Here is an 8395-nt window from a genome sequence, read left to right on the forward strand (position 1 = left end):
CTCAGTGCGTTCTTAAGCCTAAAATAATTCGTTACAAACGAGAGGACAAGTTATGAAAGCTAATCTAATATTACATATACACAGTACAGTCCAAAAGTTTGGAACCACTAAGATTTTTAATGTTTTTAAAAGAAGTTTCTTCTGCTCACCAAGGCTACATTTATTTAATTAAAAATACAGTAAAAAAACAGTAATATTGTGAAATATTATTACAATTTAAAATAACTGTGTACTATTTAAATATATTTGACAAAGTAATTTATTCCTGTGATGCAAAGCTGAATTTTCAGCATCATTACTCCAGTCTTCAGTGTCACATGATCCTTCAGAAATCATTCTAATATGCTGATTTGCTGCTCAATAAACATTTATGATTATTTTCAATGTTGAAAACAGTTGTGTACTTTTTTTTTCAGGATTCCTTGATGAATAGAAAGTTCAAAAGAACAGCATTTATCTGAAATACAAAGCTTCTGTAGCATTATACACTACTGTTCAAAAGTTTGGGGTCAGTAGGAATTTTTATTTTTATTTTTTTTGAAAAGAAATTAAAGAAATGAATACTTTTATTCAGCAAGGATGCATTAAATCAATCAAAAGTGGCAGTAAAGACATTTATAATGTTACAAAAGATTAGATTTCAGATAAACACTGTTCTTTTGAACTTTCTATTCATCAAATAATCCTGAAAAAAAATATTGTACACAAATATTTTGTACAATTGTACACATTAAATGTTTCTTGAGCAGCAGATCAGCATATTAGAATGATTTCTGAAGTATCATGTGACACTGAAGACTGGAGTAATGATGCTGAAAATTCAGCTTTGCCATAACAGGAATAAATTACTTTGTGAAATATATTCAAATAGAAAACAGTTATTTTAAATTGTAATAATATTTCACAATATTACTGCTTTTACTGTATTTTTAATTAAATAAATGTAGCCTTGGTGAGCAGACGAAACTACTTTTAAAAACATTAAAAATCTTAGTGGTTCCAAACTTTTGAACTGTACTGTATATGCACAAACAGAACGTTTAATATAAACTTTTTCTTTTTTTTTTTTTTACTGTGTATAGCACATTGAGCGGTATCGGTTGTTCATTGCTGTTGTTGCGTTGCGAATGTGAATTTTAAATAGTTCTTTTAACTCACATGAATGAATCTCATTGTGACATAAAATCATACATTATATATTGTTAGGTATGATAATGCCTATAAAAGCATTTTCGGGGTTTGTCGTTAATAGATTTTGATCATTTTAGACCACACGATGGCAGCACAGAAATGAAAAATGTTTTTCCAGATTTTCACACGTGAAGATGTCAGGAATATACTGCGGATCTGAACTGAAGCATAAAGTGAATACAGCTGACTGCATCCTTCAGCAAGCATCAACTATACATTAATTGAATAACAGCACTGGATCTATGACAGGTGAAATAGATTATGCTGAGTCGACCTCCATAAAATAATTTCATAAAAGAGGAAGAGGCAGGACGGAAGAATGAAACATTTAATGAAACCAGTTCCCTTTATTGTTTGTAATAGAAATAACATAGGGTGAATTAAGGGTGATTGGGACATAAGGTCAAATGGGACAGTATAACTATAGAATTTATTTTCTCACCTGATGAGTGAAAATACTTTTTGCTGAGCCCTAGCTGTGAGACTACATAATTAAAACGGGATGCCCTCATTGGTCTAACATCATGTAGGTGGGCGGGGCATGCAGTAAATATGCTTACACTACCCTAAATCATTGGAAAGATGTGCTGTCCCAGTCACCCAAATGTTACCAAAAAAATGTTTTTGCTCCGTTTACAGAAAAGTGTCACACATCATCATAATATACAATTGTTTCCTCCTCAAATGGATAGTTAACATCTTAAGTATTACAGAAATGTATCATGTGTTGAGCTGATGTTTTTCATTTATGACAAGAATCCTCGCACAAGGCGAAATTCAAAAACTGTCCCAATCACCCTTAATTCATCATATAAGGCATAAGAGATTTCTTGTGTTATCGTCCAAAGAGAAACTACATTACAGAATGATGATACAGGGGGAAAGTGATTTCACAAAGTACAATATTCCTGGATCAACATCTTTGTTCATCCTGGAACAACATTCCAATCAACCAATCAGATTTGAGGGACAAATGTACAGTTTATGTTTAGTTTATATGCAGTTTATGTCAAGTTCCATAAGTTTATGTCGGTGTTATTCACCCATTATTTCTCTGATTTTAGAGAAAAATTATGGGTAGGGGATATATAGTTCGCACTATATTTTCGGACAGGAATGTTGTTCCAGGAACATGTCTTGTGCTTGGCAAACTCACGGTAACATATGATGCCAACAGGCTTTAAAAGAACAGGTTATTCGATGGGCACAAATCAAAATTTAAGTACAAATGCAATAAAGCTTAAATAATCGCACTTTCTAATTCAATTTGTGACAAGTCTTCTAATTATTACAAAACAATTAAAGCATTAGAAAAAAAATGTAAGTCACAAATAAGTCATTAAATATTCGTTTAACACGTTCTGTTGTAGCAAATGCCTCAGTACGTCATAATTAGAACTTTTGCAGCAAATTTCAAACAGTAAAGCTTATTATGACGGACAAAATCATTCAAAATACACAAAGGTAAAAGGTAACATACAAAAAAAAAAAATGGTTTGGCCAGCGGATAATGTAAATATATAGGCTATATATAAGTATGAAATTACAACATGAAAAACACGTGACAACCTGTCCGATATAAACATTGACATTTATGAAAATAGGCTACTCTTGTCCTGAGATCACAGTTCAGCCTTTCAGTTAAAACCTAACTTCATTTAATAGTTATTGCATGTCAGTGTAGTTTTATTGCGTTCACCTGTTCACCCAACAGAGGCTATACTGTGTCTATCGATACGATTGTATTGGAATTTTAGTCTGGAGGACAGAATTCACAATAATTAGCCAATATTCTATTGTAAGAGTGTCAGTATGCAGACCTACAAGACTTTATGGAAATTGACTTAAAACCTTGTTGTTATACCCCTAAAATCTGTAAAAACAGTTTATTTAGCATTTAGCTAAATATTTTAATCATTGTTTATATTGAAACCATGATGGTCTCTGAGAAATGTATCTAATATTTATTAATATAGGCTATTGTATGCAATAACAATAATAATACATTTAATATATGTATTATATAATAAATACTTATACTTAATCAATAAAACTATTGAATTAATAAAATAGCATTTCATTGTATAGCCTCAAGAATTAAGTGCTATAAAACATGCATGCCTGTTTCTAAACTTACAGACTATAATAACTTTTTAAAAAAAACAAAACAAAACAAAACAAATATGAATGAAAATGCAAAAATATTAACCACTATAGGCTATACAAAACTTTGATTTCCAAGACAGCATTATTGATGATCAAGGGCTTTCTGTAGATCTCTGCCGTTCAAAGTTTTTTTTTTTTTTTTTTCCATATCTTCTTCTTTTTTTTTAACTATATACAGACTTCATATTGGCCGGTTGGCTTTAAAAATGGTTTTATAAAAATCCTGTGTCGATTATGTGAACAAATAAGTTTGGACACAAACCAAGTAGCTAACTAAGATTTTTTTGTCTATTTGTGAACTTTAAACGACTCTAACATGGCTGTTCAAATTGCTGCACTACCTCATCATAACCAGGAGATGGAGCAATACATTTTCCTCCCACGCTCCCCCCCAATAATGACTTCTGATAATATTCACATTGATTATCGTGAACTTTAAAGAAACAGCATTCAGTTTTTATTTTCCTTGAAACACATCACATTAAAAAAATACAAACATCTGTGCTAAATATCACAAACCTATTATATAGCCTACATAAAATAAACTAGCCTATATCGCTCTAGAGAACACTAGTGAATCTAGCAATAAAGCCCATTGGTTTTGTTTTTGAAACAACCGTAAAGTTTCATGTGGAATCTGCGCATGGCAACTAGCGACACTCGCGCGGTCTCTATGGAGGATGCGGCGAGTTGAGATGCTGAACGGAACCGGGAAAGCTCCGCCGTCACCCGCCGCCGCTGCACAATTCAGCCTGCAGACATCAACACAGCTGCGGAATAAACACTTACACACCCGTATTCCTGACGCCCCGGTAATGGCGGATGAAAGGTAAGATTGCGCATGTCGGCACATGATGAAACTGCATGCCTGTAAAATCAATAGGTGAATGATCATGATGTCTTTGCGTTCAAAACCCAAACATTTAGGCTTAAGAATCTCAATCTTATTATCTGAATCTTGGATTTACAGTAAGAGTTTGTTTGGGTGTAACTGAAACACTTAATCGGATCAGACCAGAAGAGAATATGGAAGGCCGTAATGGTCAGTTTCAAAAGAAAAAAAAAAATAAAACAAAATAATAAAAACCCAAGATATTGTGGCAAGATTTTAGTCATTTCCTTCAATGTCAGCTCCACATTTATACAAACTTTTATTTTGAAATGCCCACTTAACCATGTCTTTAACAAACTTTACAGTTTGCAAACTTATATAGGCCTATTTCTGATTTTGAAAACATCTCAATTCTGCGCCAGCATCACCTGTAGCTGAACCTCATCCATCCTATCCCAAAACTGCAGAACTGTCTCTCACACTGACGTCATTACGCTGATTGACCGGCAGGTGGCGCTGCTGGAAGTACATTCTTCCTACTGTAACCTTGAAGCAAATTTAATTGCCAGTTTGATGTCTTTTTATTTGGCCCCATAAGAAGATGTGAGCTAGTAGCCTAATTTTTATTTTTTTCCCGCTTAAAAGATAAGCTCAATTTTACTTAGTTTGTAATAGTTTCCTGATTTTGTCTTGAATTTAAAAGTATGTCCACACAAAATGGCTGCCAATCAGAGCGTGTCATTCAATCATGTGCGTTAGAATCATCTGTATATCCTCACCGTAAAAGCATAAGGGAAGAATCATTTGGGGTTTGTGGTTTCAGTTTTATTTAATCAGAATACAGGTCGGTTAGTTGACTACCAGTTTAAACAAATCTAATCATTCAATGCTGCTTAGCTATAAAACAACAAAATAATTACAGTCTTAATGCCATAATTTCATTCAAGAATTTATTTAAAAACAACACTGAATGTTCTGTGATAATATAGGCTACGTTTACAGAAAAGTATGATTTAAAAAAAATCCTTAAGACTATCAAAAGAGCAAGAATGACTTTGTTTTTTTCAACAGGTGTTTGTCGGATTTGACAGGACATTTTGACACTAATGAACTTTCCAAATATTGTCGGGAGCTTTCTGAGAAGTTTCGTTTCATTATTCACACCATTCTGGATCTGAAAGATCTCTGCACATCATATAGCCCACAGGTATGGCGGAATTTAATTTAATCTCTTTATGTAAACTGCTGACTTTAACTTAAAAGCATCACAATAAAACGCGCGTAAATAATAGCCTGATTATATTTGAAAAGGCCTATTGTCATTAAACGTGTTTGTGTCTGAAATTAAAGCGCGCGTTCCCGCACTCATTATTCGCGGTTTGGATTAAAGGAGCGATTTAAACTCCTCTTACATTTCACAGGTCCTATGAAATATTCATGCTGGAAAATTCCTCCATTCCGCATAAATGAACGCGCCACCAGCAGCCTAAACAAAACTAAGAAACGAACCTCGGTCGGTGCATTAGCCTAAAACATGCAACAGAAGAATTATAGATATTAATCAAAAATAATCATTGCACTATTTTGACTCATCCACAGGGTCAGACACGGAGTATACATACAGCATGGCCGTGCACTCCATTTCAGGTGAGTAAGATAGCGCATTTATAGAGTATGCAGACTAGAAATAAATACAGCTAACAATAATATCCTTTGTGAGCGCGTGAACATTGCAGAAGCAGATCAACAGTTTGGTCTGAGAGCTCATGGACCTTTATTACAATGATTGTTACAATCACATAGCCTAAATATGATCATAACATGTAATTAAACTAGTTAAACAAGAGAAAGAAACACGTCGTTCGCGCAGTTTAGGTGGGTGGGTGACTCAAAGACGGACGGAGAAGAAAAGAATCCTCCTGAATGCTCTGTTCATACTTCCGTTCGACGTCATGATTTAATTGTGACGTAATGAAGGAGCGTTCAGGCTGAATCAGCCGCCAACATAAATAACCCAAGTTAGATGTTACTATTTTACAGCGAATGCTGATGCGAGTTGTTAAAATGCTTTGAATGCATAGAAAATATTTGAAATGTAAGCTACATGTCATATGTTGAGTATTAGCTATTTTGAAGCAAAGATAACTCATGCAGCCAGTTCATTTGCATTTTTTGCAAAGATTAACCATGATAAATTAATATTAAATTAACATAAATTAATAAACACAAGATGTCAGATTTGTTTAACAAGTTATGTTCATGTATTTAAATCAATCAGGCACATTTTAAACACGTGATTTTTTTTTTTTTTTTGGTTAAGAAAATTGTTTTAAAAAAAACATATAAACTGTTTTTTAAAAGAAATTTGGCAGGTAACAAATCTGAAATCCAATAACGTTTTAAAAACGTTTTTGCAATTTAAGGGAAACGAAAAATAGGCATATAAGACAACATCTGAAATGTAAAAAATTGGCTGTTTCATCTCCCTGTTTCAAGTCTATCTGTGTGACAAAATGCCCCAAAATCACGATAAAGACGAATATTTTTCAACTGAGACTCAACTGTGGCAATTAGCCTACAGAAAACTGTATCTTGTAGAAAATCTTTCATTTAAGATCTCTTATTTGAACCCCCTCAGCATGAAACTCGTTTGTGTCTGGTTTTAAAATGTAGCCTATGTTTGTTTTAAGAACTAATTATAATTCTAATATGGTGTATGTTTTGAAGAAGTCCTTACCTTATAATGAAAGTATTGTTCTTTGCAAGAACAAATGATGTAGCAGCAGCCTTCACATGTAAAACAGAGAATGAAGCATTTCAAATATCTTCCCCATATACTCGATATTTACCTCTGATTAGTCTTGAATCGGTTTCAAGACTTCGGTCGGTTTGTGTTGGCTTCGGTGGCTAATTTAGGAGGCATGGAGGAATTGAACGAATGCAGCACTGAACCAAAAGAAAAGAGAAGAGCTGAATAAACTCTGAACTCTATTGACAACTATGCGTTTCCTCAGGGGTTCGGCTGGGTGGGGGTGGGTGAGGTGAAGGTATGGCGGATCCGAACTGCTCAATACATCCGAAGAAACGCTCCAACCACTTTGTTTTGTATATAAGCACGAAGCATCTCTGTAAAGCTTCTGTTGTAAACTCAGATTATTGATGGGCTAAACTGAGATTTTGTCTGCTGGCAATGTTAAGACGTTTCTTTCAATTCAATTAGTTTAATTAAAGATTAAACTAATATTTTCATATTCAGTTGGGATGTCCAAGTAAACGACCAATTTCAAGATCCAAGGAGTGCTTATGTTTTAGTGTGTGTTTATAAAGTTATTTTAAATGTGATGCATTTGAATGAAAATGTCAATTGGTAAACCATTTTGCATTTCAATAGCACATATTTGCATAGTCCTGGTTTAAAAGATATAATTCATTTCACTGATTTAATTTCTGTGGTGTCTGATTATGAGTTTGGATTTGAATAATCAGAAAAGTTGGTTTGTTCTAAAAAAGAAATCAAGAGATTCTTCAAATGTTCAACTCTTGTGAATCATAGTGGTTTATGAACTATTCAGGATTGAAACAATCCACACTCTTAAAAATAAAGGTTCCAAAAGAAGGTTTTGATGCCATAGAAGAACCATTTTTGGTTCCACAAAGAACCTTTCAGTGGACATTTCTTAAAAGAACTATTTTTTCTTATAGTGTGAAGAACATTTATATAATCTAAAGAAAGTTTTTCCACTATAAAGAACCTTTTGTGGAACGTAAAGGTTGTTAAAGGTTCTTCATGGAACCATCAATGCCAATAAAGAACCTTTATTTTTAAAAGTGATAACTTGAAATTTAAATTGAGCAATATTTTTCTTTACGTATTACTGTTTTATCTCACGTTTAAATATAATTTGAATGACACAAGTCTTGTGTTACTGATTTAATGAGAGCTTAAAATTAAACTAACGCGTTCATAACTGTTATATATAATCGATAAGTCCCTAGATTTTAGGGAAGAAAGATTGATGTTAGTTAAGCATTAAACTCAACAGGTCAATAATCTGCTAGTGTACATGAAATATTCATCGGAACTAAAATGTTGAATAACCTTCTGCTGCTGATTTACGCCTAGCTGGTGCTTCTGTTTTATTTAAACTCTGAAATCGAATGCGTATTTTTACCTCAGATCAATATCTGATCAGTGCTGTTGTTTTA

This window comes from Megalobrama amblycephala, linkage group LG11 (assembly GCF_018812025.1).
Source record: "Megalobrama amblycephala isolate DHTTF-2021 linkage group LG11, ASM1881202v1, whole genome shotgun sequence".
Lineage (NCBI taxonomy): Eukaryota > Metazoa > Chordata > Actinopteri > Cypriniformes > Xenocyprididae > Megalobrama > Megalobrama amblycephala.